Genomic DNA, 14203 nt, shown 5'->3' on the forward strand with positions numbered 1-14203 from the left:
AAGTGAAGACATATACCAAATCATATCACTTCTTGGAAAAAAAACAAAAACAAAAATTCCCATCCCTCTCCTAACTCACTCAGAATAAAATCTCACGCCCCTATCTTAGCTTACCAGGTGGTCCCAGTTACTACAACCTTATGATTATTTTCCCAGACCTAAAATTCTATCTTTACTCTTTTTACTCAGTGGGCCTCAGTCACTCATCTCCTTTTACACTTTTGAATGTGCCAATCATGCTTATTGCAGTGTTACATTTACTGTTCTTTATGGTTTGAAATTTTTTTCCTAATACATCTGAAAGATTTCTTCATTATCACTTCATTCAGGTTTCTGCTCAAATGCTTCTATATCTGGAATAGTACCTTACTCAACCCACAGTTTACCATGATGTAAAGCAGCTTTCATCTTCATAGCTCTTATCGCCATTAACATAATAGACATTGACCTGTTTACATTCTGTTTGTTCCCAGTTGAATGTAAACTCCAGGAGAGCAGGAATTTATTTCCCATTTGTATTTGCAGCACCTACGAGAGTTCTTGGCACATAATGGGAGCAAAATAAATATTTGTTGAATCATTCAATCAACTGAATGAATGAATAATAATATAGTCATTAACGACTTTTTAAAGTTTAAGTATTTGAAGTTGGCAATTAAAAGAGAATACAGATCTCTGGATAACAGGCAGATAGAAGATAAAAATACTGATTTGTGTTTTATGTCTTTAATATTTTAATTTAGATGATAAAAATTTTGCTAGATAAAAAAGTACTCCTTGAAATCTGCTAGTATAGGTTCATGTTATTTTACCATAAAGATGATAATTATACATTCTTTATCAGCCACTAATTTAAATTCTTTAAATATGTTATAAAATTTCAGTCCTTATTCACTTGCTAATTTGACATAAACTTCTTTTAAAGAAGCTACATTGTATTACATGTTATGTGTATGTCATTCTAATCTCAAGTTTAACTTTTCCTTTTTTTCTACATAAATGAGTCACACAGTGTAAAAGGGAGATTTTCAAATCGTCACTAGAGATTAAAAGAGTGATCCCCTCCGTAATATGTGAAACTTGAAGGAATTAGATTAGAAAATATTTTGATGGAAAACATAGGTTGATTGTGCTGCCACAAATACCATAATTGCAAAACAAAGAGGAAGGGAAAAGGGGAAGGCACAATAGATTATTTGTATGACTCCCAATCCTGTGTTGTACATGCACACACATAAACAAACACACACAGATTCATTAGTGTATCTTGATCTTGAGTGATGCCTCCTGTCAAAAAATAGACAGACTCTGTGGAGCCCTACACAGAGCAAGAGAACTGAAGCACTATCTAGTTGGTAGCTGGGGCTACAGGTATTATGAGTGACCTGGTGAAGAGGGACTGATGGTAATGAGACATCCAATAATGCTTATTTCATAGACTGGCTTGAAAGGTCCCTTTTCTTGTCGGATTTAACCTTAACAAGCAGCCAAATCTAGGTTGTGTTGAATAAATGTAAAATTCAATGTCCTATCACCTTACAATATTACTTCTTCTCCACACAAATAACAGAATCTTTAGGAAGCTGAAAATCACAATAACTTTAATCCCTTTCCCATTGGTTTTGCTCTGATATTGAATAAAGTGTGGAGGATTTCCATAGTCACTTAGGAGCCTTACTTGGTTTCTGCTATGGAACAAAGAACACTTAGGTCTGTTAAGTCTGAGCACACAGGAAAAAAAAAAAAAAACACAGATACAGACACATAAAAAAACTCTAAAAGTTTAAATAGCAAAAATAAATCATAACATGTATTCCACAATAAACATGGGTCAAGTATTACTTTGAGCTTTTTATAGGTATTGAGTAATTTATTCATTTAAAAAAATCAAATATAATACTTAAAATTACAAAGGTAATTATTTCCAATTTGTCTTTTTTTATCCATATATACAGATATGGATCTATATATGAATGGATATAGTTATAACTATGTAGATATTAATTTTCTATATAAGCATTAATTAAATAGGAAATGATAGTAAACATGGCAAATTATGCCTAAATTATATTTTAAATGTTAATTTAAAAGCAGAGAATATAATTATGGCAAATAATTTAACACATTAATTTTCAAAGGAAATTCAGATTCTTGAAAAACACAAACATAAAACAATTGAGGCAATTTTTCTACTTTATAGATGAGTAAATCAACTCAAAGAAAATTATATAAGTTGCTTATAAACACTTAGGAATAAAACACTTCCTAATCATGAGATAAAATGTAAAACTAGCTGGACACAGTGGCTCATTCCTATAATCCCAGCACTTTGGGGGGCCGAGACGGGCAGATCACTTGAGGTCAGGAGTTCGAGACCAGCCTCGCTAACATGGTGAAACCCCGTCTCTAATAAAATTACAAAAATTAGCTGGGTGTGATGGCGTGTGCCTGTAATCACAGCCACCCAGCAGGTTGAGGCAGGAGAATCTCCTGAAACCAGGAGGTGGAGATTATACCACCGTACTCCAGCCTGGGTAACACAGCAAGACTCTGTCTCAAAATAAATAAATAAATAAATTAATTAATTAATTAATATAATAAGTAAAACAAAACATATATTAATAGTAAAACTTATATATAATTATCACAATCACATCAATATTCTATAAGTAACAGCATTCCACATTATAGAAAAAGATGATCTTTTAAAGTTATGTTTCAGATTATTATTAAATTGATAGCAGCCATCAACCAAGCTATCCCAAATAAAATTAGAGAGCAATTTCATTTATGAATGTAGTAGAAAATAATTTTTAATATGTCTAAAAAGTATTCAATATTATAATAAAACCTATAAAATACAAATGTGTATTCTAATAATATGTACTATGTTGTATATTTGTATATTAAGATGTATAGTAATATATTTCACTGGTGTGATACTTTAAGGGAAGAAAATGAATGTAGATCACATCAATAGGTGCTGACATATAATTTTATATAATTAAGCATGTGTTAATGAGTAAAGCAAATAATAAACTCCTGTTGGCTTAAGGGGTTATTCTTAAAAGTTGTATTAGATCTATCTGAAACCAACAGCATAAATTAATCACTACATGTGACTCTTCAAGCTCAAACACTTACAAGTAAAGCATGGAAACAAAGAATGAAAATAAATCATTTCAAAGACAGGGTTTATGAAAAAACAACGTCTTTTGAAAAGTGTCTGTTCATATGCTTCACCCACTTTTTGATGGGGTTGTTTGTAAATCTGTTTAAGTTCTTTGTAGATTCTGGATATTAGCCCTTTGTCAGATGAATAGATTGCAAGAATTTTCTCCCATTCTGTAGGCTGCCTGTTCACTCTGATGATAGTTTCTTTTGCTGTGCAGAAGCTCTTTAGTTTAATCAGATCTCATATGTCAATTTCGGCTTTTGTTGCCATTGCTTTTGGTGTTTTAGTCATGACACTTAATGCAGCCAACAAACATATGAAAAAAAGCTCATCACCACTGTTCATTAGAGAAATGCAAATCAAAACCATAATGAGATAGCATCTCACACCAGTTAGAATGGCAATCATTGAAAAGTCAGAAAACAACAAATGCTAGAGAGGATGTGGAGAAATAGGAATGCTTTCATACTATTGGTGGGAGTGTAGATTAGTTCAACCATTGTGGAAGAGAGTGGGGTGATTCCTCAAGGATCTAGAACTAGAAATACCATTTGACCCAGCAATCCCATTAGTGGGTATATATCCAAAGGATTATAAATCATTCTACCATGAATACACATGCATACGTACGTTTACTGCAGCACTATTCACAATATCAAAGACTTGAAACCAACCCAAATGCCCATCAGTGATAGACTGGATAAAGAAAATGTGGCATATATACACCATGGAATACTATGCAGCCATAAAAAAGGATGAGTTCGTGTCCTTTCCAGGGACTTGGATGAAGCTGGAAACCATCATTCTCAGCAAACTAACACAGGAACAGCAAACTAACACAGGAACAGAAAACCAAATACCGCATGTTCTCCCTCATAAGTAGAAGTTTAACAATGAGAACATATTGGCACATGGAGGGGAACATCACACACCAGTGACTGGGGGTTAGGGAGCCTGTTGGGGGTTGGGGGGCAAGGGGAGGGATAGTTATAGGAGAAATACCTAATGTAGATGACAGATTGATGGGTGCAGCAAACAACCATGGCACGTGTCTACCTATGTAACAAACCTGCACGTTCTGCACATGTATCCCAGAGCTTGAAGTATAATAAAAAAAATCTGTAGTATATCTAAAGTCTTTCATTTTAATTTTAGTTCATTTCATTTAACAATTTGCCAGCCAAAAGAGGGCTATGGCAGCAAGGAGGTGGTTAGGGGATTGTACAAATTACTTCAACCATCCTTTTCTCTATGTTCTCTGAAATGGCTATTAATAGTATTGGATTTCCTGGATTAATTATCATGATTGATTTGTATTTCAAAGTGTGAATTTTATTGTATTTCCTTAATTTTGTCTTTTAGCTACTCCTGATATTTTCTTTTAGCAATCAAAGTTTTAATTCCAAATAACCCATACTTACACACAAATTTTCCTTTCTCTTTTTAAATAACAGTCTATCATTCATTACTTAATCTGTTTGATCTGCAGATTTGAATTCTTATCTGCAATCTCAGATGCACAGCATGCAACAACCAAGCGATAGCATCTAATCAAACATAGCCTAAGAGACTTCTTCCATTCTGCCTCATTCGTAAGCTGCTATTCATCTTCCTAACACTAATTCCCATCCATCATAAGAGAAACTGATTTCTCTTTGTTTCCTTTGGGAACGAAAGCCTCTGATACCCAGTTTTATCACTCACGAGTTTTACCTTAAACACCAGAATGTGATTCAGCCATTTTTATTTTACTACTTTATAACAAGGATGGCCTTTCCTTCGTTACCCAATAATATGTGCTTCATTTCCATTTGATACTTCATCAGAATGGTCTTTGCCATTCCTATTTCTAGCAAATTCTCTTCAGGCTTACATAAGTATTCTCTAAGAAGGTTGAGTCTTTCTCAATAGTCTTCTTTCTGAGTCTTCACCAGAGTGACACTTACCAGTACATTCAGGACAATAGAGGCTTTTTCTAGCATGCACTCCAAAATTTTTCCAGCCTGTACCTATTACCCACTTCCAAAGAATACAGTAGTTTTAGTAAATATTACTAAATAGTAATAGTATATACTTCCAAATTGATAATCAATTTACTGTAACTTCTTCAATGTATGAGAGTTTTCATTTCTCAAAAGTTATCAGATAATAATTTGCCAATCTAATATATTAAATCATATCTAATTTTTGCTTGATTTGTGCTTCTTTCATTACTCTTAGGTTTGACTGTATTTTATACTCTTTTTTAATACTCTGAATATGTCAAAATATCCTTTCAGTTTTCTGCAGGTCCTGCTCATTCTCATCTACAAGATCTTAACACAAATAACATTGCTCTAGAGAAGTTAGTTTGGATTATCTTATATGTGGTTTCTAACTACTTTTTTTCTCATCTCTTTGAAAATGTCCTTTATGACACTGATCACAACTTGTACTGTCTTGCCTAATTATTTGTTAATTGTTTACATCCTCTGTTCCACAACCCACAAATCAATGTACTCCATGTTGACATGTATTATAACTCTTTTTTATACCATACTCCAACGTCAAAAAGAACTCCACACGTAGTATTATTACATAAGTTCTTGTGCCATAAATTAATTATTCATAAAACAATTATGTGCCAACTGTAGAAAATTTCAACTAGAGTATAATTTCCAGGAAAGGAAAGATTTTTTTCCTATTAATTGATGAACTAAAAAAGTGCCTGGTATTTAATATATATTTAATATTTATTTATGAATTTGAATTATTTTGATTCCTCAGAAGTTGCTTAAGGTTATCTGCTATTTTTAATCCAAATAATATATAGTTAAAATTGCTAAAAATCACATAAATAGAAAAAGTATTATTTCCAAATTAAATAAGTATTGGGTGTTACATCACACACACACACAAGCACACACACACACACACAAGCACACACACACACACACACAAACTTTATCTCTGCAACTTATATTTTGATGGCTAATTTAAATCATGGTGAGGATTTTCCTTTAAACAAAAAAATTAGAGAAAAAAAGATAAAGTCGATATTAACATATTAAGTCAGTGTTGGTGGACAATTGAACTACATTATGAAGGATCATCTTTAGAGCCTTTCTAAACACAAAATAACTTTGTTATTTTGGCGAGTACATGAAACAGCTCACAAATGAGCTGGCACTTTGCAGGAAGCAATTATTGCCTAAGGTAGGAAGTTTAAATGTTTGCTTTTCTTTTATGCATCATGAATGGGGAAAGGTCTTCCTATAAGTACAAAAGATAATGATGTTGACACAAAGATTGCTTTGAAAAACTCTCTGAAATTCTAGTTAAAGATCAAAACACTCTTTTACAAAGCACATCTGAACAATGTGTGATCGGAAGATGGCAAGAGTTGTACTACCAAATCTTTGCTGGTAGTACAGCTTTTCCACATATTAAATCATCCCTCCTTCCTTTGTTTTTCTTTTTTGAATGGTTGTATCAGAACAAAGAAAGCTGATTATATGTCTTCCTGTAGGGAAAAAAGATCAAACTACTCAATGTGATGGTTTATGTATATAAATATACTTGTGTATATAAATACCAGTTTCTTCTTATTGTTTAGCTGGATCTATGTGTGTCACACTTTTACACTTTTGCATAAACCAGCAAGTTTGCTACAGCTAACAAAGGCAAAAGCATTGCTACAGATGTTCTTTTTGTTAATTGGAAAATAAACTTAATGAAAAAAGTTAAGTTATTCTGCTCAGCTTATCTATGCTGGGCAGCTGGTTTAACTCAGTCCTTCATCACGCATCTCAAATGCTCCATCCGGGACAGCAGAACAGCCTAGGCACATCCTCAAGATAATGCAAGGGACACACACTTGCAAATAGAAACCTACCCATAAATCACCTCCAAAAGCCTAGGCTTAGAACAGGTATATTATTTACTTCTACTTCAGTCCTTGACCAAGCACACATAGAGCTAAGGGGTAAAGTTGGTCACTCTGCACATGGTGAAAAGACATTGTCATATACTAGGCAAAAATGTGGAAATAGACAATAGAAAGAAGGAAGGGATTGGATCTATGGGTGCATTGACTGGTGCTTTTGTAACTCCTTCTAGCAATGTTAACTCATTTTAAAATACAGGTTAGGAAAGAGAAAACATTTCTGAGAACTTTGGTCTTTAAACTGTCAAATGTATGGGTCTAGATACCTACATTAGGGCAATAACTACAATAGAAGTCTAATAGTTTATGGTAGAGACATTATTTTTTCCATTTTAATTGCTGTAAGCCTTTCTGGTTATAATTCTTATTTTTAGAGTCATATGATTATGCTATTATAGGCTACTAAGTGCTTGATAAGAATATACTGATTTAAACATTATCACTGGTGCAAAGGAGTATCAGATTAAACATTAAATCCTTAAGTAATTAACTTAATAAGTTGCTTTAAAGAAAATACCATGACAATCTTCACTTAACTGGAGTTAAATCATTTTATCTAATTTTGTAATTTTATTTATTGATAGAAAAATATATAGCATGAGACTCTGTAATGTGCACAATTTTCTACATCTTCACTTTTTGCAGTTATCCCTAACTGGTTTAATATATCTTAGTAAACTAAAATTCTATTTAACATATACTGTAGAATTAAGATCACCAATTCAAAGAGCATGATATATGCTAACTCCTATATAATGTAGTCATCAATATTGACAGCCTGCAACCTGTTTTTGAAGTTAAAGAAACAAGATTTTGACAATATGTTATCTAATCTGTTTGTATAAAACAAAATATTTTTGCCAAACTAAGTGTTCTTGAATTGAAATTCTAAATAATGCTGTTAGGTTAAAAGACTTAGTCCCAAAAGCTGCATACATTGTTTCTGAAATCATACAGGAAAAGAGAGCCATATAAACACACAAAAAAAATGTGAAAAGTGCATTACTCCAGAAACGTATACACTATAGTACTCATTTGTAGAAAGACTCTTGAGTTCTAACATTGCCTCATATATTTTTACTATCTTTTTCAACACAGTGAAGGGTGGTTACTCATTCTTTTGGCAAATGCAGAAATTAAGGCTGGGAACTAAATAAATGAGATCAGGTATCAGTGTAATAAGCATTATTATATACATATGAATTCAGTCCTCTTTTAGCTTATATAAAAGGTACTTCATGTATGAATTAGGTTTGGTAAATATAATGAGTCCGTCAATTAGTAACTGGAGCCAGAAAATTTTAAGTGCCCTTTCTTTGAAAATTCATATGGGATACTGAACAAAAAGTGGGACAGAAAAGTAAGAGTCTAGTAAAAATATTTGTAACCGTGGATAAGCAAGTTTAAATTTAAAACTGCTGAAAATCTTCACAATACCACCACCAGGTAGGCATGTTTATAACTACGTACAGAAAAATACACTCAGCAACACAATTATAATTTTAATTCGTATTTTAAAATCAGGATACAATCCCCAACAAAATAAAATACATAGAATAAAATATTAAATTTTTGTATCATGTAAAGATATGAAAATTTATTGTAAAGTCCAAAAAGCTAAACATGGTCTCTGCTTATTACTCTGGGATCGTTGCTTACTATCCCCATTCCTCATTCCCTGGTGTTTGTTTTGTTTTGTTTTGTTTTGTTTTGTTTTGTTTTGAGACAGTGCCTCGCTCTTTTGCCAGGCTGGGGTGCAGTGGTACAATCTCGGCCCACTGCAACCTCTGCCCCCTGGGTTCAAGCGATTCTCCTGCCTCAGCCTCCCAAGTAGCTGGGATTACAGGTGCCCGCCACCATGCCCAGCTAATTTTTATATTTTTTTCAGTAGAGATGGGGTTTCCCCATGTTGTCCAGGCTGGTCTTGAACTCCTGCCTTCAGGTGATCCAATCTCCTTGGCCTCCCAAAGTGTAGGATTACAGGTGTGAGCCACTGTGGCCGGCCTCCCTGGTCTTTAAAATACTCATAGTGTATACACAAACACAAAACAAACAACAACCAGGTCACATTAAATATACCTCAGTTGCTGCACTCTGCCATGCTATCTCTTGCCATGATTTCACCCACGTTGATCCCTCTGCCAAGATAACTTTTTCTTCTTGCCTTCATCTCTTTTACCTTTTTGGATGTCTCTTCATTTTTAACTATTTTATTACTATTATTATTATTATTATTATTATTGTTATTTTGAGACGGAGCCTCGCTCTGTCGCCCAGGCTAGAGTGCAGTGGCGCAATCTCGGCTCACTGCAAGCTCCGCCTCCCGGGTTCATGCCATTCTCCTGCCTCAGCCTCCCGAGTAGCTGGGACTACAGGCCCCTCCCACCATGCCCAGCTAATTTTTTGTATTTTTAGTAGAGACGGGGTTTCACCGTGTTAGCCAGGGTGGTCTCGATCTCCTGACCTTGTGATCCGACCGCCTTGGTCTCCCAAAGTGCTGGGATTACAGGTGTGAGCCACCACGCCTGGCCTTATTTTTAAAAGGAAATCATATCATGCCTGTAATCCCAGCACTTTGGGAGGCCGAGGTGGGCATATCACGAGGTCAGGAGATTGAGACCACCCTGGCTAACACGGTGAAACCCCGTCTCTACTAAAAATACAAAAAATTAGCTGGGCGTGGTGGCAGGCGCCTGTAGTCCCAGCTACTCGGGAGGCTGAGGCAGGAGAATGACGTGAACCCGGGAGGCAGAGCTTGCAGTGAGCTAAGATCGGGCCACTGCACTCCAGTCTGGGCGACAGAGCAAGACTGTGCCTCAAAAAAAAAAAAAAAAAAAAAAAAAAAAAAAGGAAATCATAACAATTAGCATTATTTTTTGTGATAAAATTAAATGAGTTAATGCTTGCAAAACACATAGGCTAGTTACAGAAACATACAAAGGGTAATATATATTATTTTAAATATTACTACTCACCCTACAGATATCTGCCTAAGAATCATTTCCATCTGCAAGTCTCCTCTGGCCCTTCTAATAGTATGCTTACATCCCAAATGTGCAACATCTATGTGTCCTGACATATTTCATGTTGTGTTACAATTGTGGGTTTACTTATCTGTATACTCCCTTCACTCGTCTGTAACATCACTGAGAAATGGTTCTCTTTTTATCTCATACAATAACTATCAAAAAGAGAAAAATAAAGATGATATGCAAAAAACAACATGCATTGTGGCATGCCAGAAGATGATACGGGCTGTAGACTAATCCCTATCTAAATTGTTTGAGGGCCGCCAATTTAGTTTTTGAAAGATGAAGTGAAAAACATTTATGGTGATTAAAAAGAAAGGCCAAAATTCTATCAAAAAAACTGGGTGAAAAGCACCCAAAATTATAAAGATTGAGTATACATATATATACATTTGGAGAAGAAAAAAAATTTAAAAATTCAGTTACCGTGGCATATTCACCAACTGTGTTAATCAGGGTTATACAGAGAAACATAACAAATAGAATATTAGGTATAGATTAGATAGAAAGAGAGAGAGAGGGAGACGGAGCGGGAGAGGGAGGGAGGGAGGGAGAGAGAGAGGGAGGGAGGGAGGGAGAGAGAGAGAGAGAGAGAGAGATTTATTTTAAGGAATTGCCTTATGTAATTTTGGAGTCTGGCAAGTCACAAATCTGCCAGGTAGGCCAGAAGTTGGGAGACCCAGGGAAGAAGTCACGTTGTAGCTCCAGTCCAAAAGTAATCTGCTGGCCCAATACCTTGTCCTTCAGAAGACATCAGTCTTTTTTCTCTTAGAGTCTTCAAGTAATTATTAGAGATGCATACCCATGATGGAAGGTAATCTGCTGTATTCAAAGTCTACTGATTTAAATGTTACCCTTTAGAAATAACTACACAGCAACATCTAGACTTGCATTTGACCAAATATCTGGGTACTAGGACCTACCTAAGTTGACACACAAATTTAACCATCACAACACTGGAAAAGTGAGGTTTGAATTAATTTTTTCTCTCTAGGTTTTAGCCCACTGGCCAGTTATTTAGTCTCCTTCGTTTCAAAACAAAAGTCATAATGAGACCAGGTTTGGAAAATGAGGTGCCTGATGGAATCTGCCTGCCCTAGGCCTTACTTTTGAAGAATTAACGGCTACTTTTTATTCGTAGTAGTATTCCTGTTATTAATTAGAGTAATTCTGTGCTGTATTTTGCTGTTATAAGCACAGACTTTCAAGTGATGTAATCAACAACTTCCACAGCCTTATATTCCAAAGACCTGAATCTAAATTATTGAATATCATTAGTAAAGCAATTCTAATCAAATATTCACAAACTCTCGTGACAGCCTTCAAATATCTACAGAAAAGCAAAGAAAAATTTATCATTGTAAGTATTACAAGGTCATTATTAATTAAAAAGAAAGGTGTTTATAAAACAGACTAGTGCATGGCAGATGGCACATTCACAATAAATGATATTGTTATTTTGATTACCACTTTATCTTTCTGTTAGAAGAGCAAGCAAGTAGGAGAATAAGAATAAAAATCAGGTCAATGTGGACTAAGGCCTATCTTAATCCATGCATAAACTTATGCATTACATAATGTACTTTTACACCTTCCAAATGTTTGCATGAAAACATACTAAAATATAATGTCAAACTGTTAAAAAATAAATGAACAAGAAAGTTACATTACCACAATTATCTTAATATCCTGTATAGAGAAAGAAATTAACTTCAGAGTATTCTACCAAACTCAATGTGTATCTTGCAATTACATATTTCTTGTTATAATAGAGATTGATTCCTAATAATATAGCCACATATGAGTCTAGCTTGTCAGTGCAATATGCCATCAAAAGGGGAAAATAACTACTTAGGGAGAAGTTAGGTAAAGAGCTCTTTAGGCTGACCTTTTGCTGATAAATTGATGATGTTCTCATTAGCAGCAACCCTGCTGTTTGCCCTCAATAAAAGATAACATCCTGCTGTTAACGTAATTTCCATTTTTGTGATTTAATGACACAATTATATTGAAGACACTTTTTCCAAATGGATTAGGGTTTAAAAGAAGGTAAAAATGTTTTAAACATTTGTATTCTGTTTTCCCCAAACCAAATAATGTTTTTCACATTGTGTGATTATATACGATAAATACATCAGAAAGGTGGGTGACACTCAAGTCATTTTTAAATATACTTGCTACTAAAAATAATGGTTATTAAACCTTGTATTATAAATATTTTAATATTTTTGTCTTCTGGTACAGCTGGCATTATTGTCCATAGGATAGTCAATTTATTTTGTACCGTGAAAAATATTACATCTTTTTCTCTGAAATTCAGATAACTCTTTTCCTAATTTAACTGAATCCTGATATGGCAACAGCCTGGTCATTAGATATATTTTCAGAAGGGAAGCAGCATATCATTATGGGGAGAGCAGAGACTTTGAAATCTGGCAGATATATGTTTAAATTTTGGCTTTAACCTTTATTAGATAAGTGATTTTGAACAAATTATAGTCCCTAGAAAAATATTAGTTTTTTTCATCTGATTAAGTAGTGAATGGAAAATTAGATAATGGATATAAATCACATGGCTTATAACTGATGCCAAAGCTCAGGCCTTTTAACTTGGGGCATCTAATGATTTAATGAAAGAGGACACCAAGGAAGGAGTTTCTTTCATTGTTGAGTCTCTTGCCTTGATTCATGGGACAATTAAATAATCCATAAATTGTGATATATATATATGTGTGTATATATATATATGTTTCTGTGGGAATCATTGTTTCTTTATTTTATTATGATTCAAATGTTTGTCCATAAAATACTATTAGTATATTTCTTAATTGTACTCGTCAGTTTGTTTTTGAGAAAAGGACATAAAAAAGAAAAGCTCAATAGAAATCATGTAAATATTGAACACTTGTAGAGCATTGTGGCTCCTATAATCAATTCCAAAGTAAAGAGAAGGCTTTTATCAGACTGTCCTCCCACCACCCCCCCTCACCCCCCCCCCCACACACACTTTCCCATAGACATGAGTACCTGGAAAAGAAAAGACAAGACAGTGGCACCTTAGTTGGGCAAGTGCTGTACTCAGAGGAAAAACAGGGATCCGCTAAAGGGCAAAAGCCAGCAGAGATTGCTGTCCCCTGTAGGGTGCAAAAAAGATATTGTTGGCTGGTGAAGTACTAGAATTTCTGGTAGAAACAGACACTGTTATGACCAAGGCAGAAACATCTTAGAATTTCCCAGAAATATTAGGGGTCAGATTTTGCAGATATTTAGATGTCTATTGTAAACAATCAGAGACAGAAAGCGGGCAAAATCTGAAAATATTTGTTTTCAAAGTTATGTAATAACATAGCTTTCTATAACTGTATGGCATGTTACCATTGTGCTGTTATAAACAATAGAGATTTGCCCTTTAAAAAACAATATTGTATGCATGTATATATATATATATATATATATGTATGTGTGTCTATATATAGGATATAGAAACATTTATATGTAAGGTAGCAAATATAATATATATTAAATTGACCATGAAATATGTGGATCTGTAGATTCATGTAGATCTGTATATTTAAGTACACCATGAAATATGTGAATCTGAAGAAAAAATGTTTAGAAGCAGCACATCTCTAAACAATGGCAAAAGTCTGAATTCTACAATTCATTTTTCTATACACCAATATATAAATATTTCAACATTCTGCACATTAATATTGTAATATGCTAAAACTGTTACATTTTAGTATGCCAAAGTGATCTCTTGCAAGCATTTTTTTTTTTTTTTGAGACAGAGTCTCGCTCTGTCACCTAGGCTGGAATGCAGTGGTGCGATCTCAGCTCACTGCAACCTCCGCCTCCCAGGTTCACGCCATTCTCCTGCCTCAGCCTCTGGAGTAGCTGGGACTACAGGTGCCCGCCACCATGCCCAGCTAATTTTTTGTTTTCGTATTTTTAGTAGAGACGGGGTTTCACTGTGTTAGCCAGGATGGTATCAATCTCCTGACCTCGTGATCTACCTGCCTCGGCCTCCCAAAGTGCTGGGATTACAGGCGTGAGCCACCGTGCCCAGCAACA

The 14203-nt window shown here is 34.5% G+C and overlaps 1 long non-coding RNA gene across 2 annotated transcripts in view; it reads right to left on the bottom strand.

The window, feature by feature from the left end:
* Positions 1-14203, bottom strand: part of LOC129532409 (uncharacterized) — a 267623-nt gene that overhangs the window by 109754 nt on the left and 143666 nt on the right. Inside the window, exon 5 of one of the 2 annotated variants that reach the window (XR_008678147.2) lies at positions 13186-13263. The exons of the other annotated variant lie outside the window; for it this stretch is intronic. This is a non-coding gene — a long non-coding RNA (uncharacterized lncRNA). Of the gene's footprint in view, positions 1-13185; positions 13264-14203 lie in introns of those variants that run through there. 2 annotated transcript variants of the gene reach the window in all.

Source organism: Gorilla gorilla, chromosome 2, assembly GCF_029281585.2.
Source record: "Gorilla gorilla gorilla isolate KB3781 chromosome 2, NHGRI_mGorGor1-v2.1_pri, whole genome shotgun sequence".
Taxonomy (NCBI): Eukaryota; Metazoa; Chordata; class Mammalia; order Primates; family Hominidae; genus Gorilla; species Gorilla gorilla.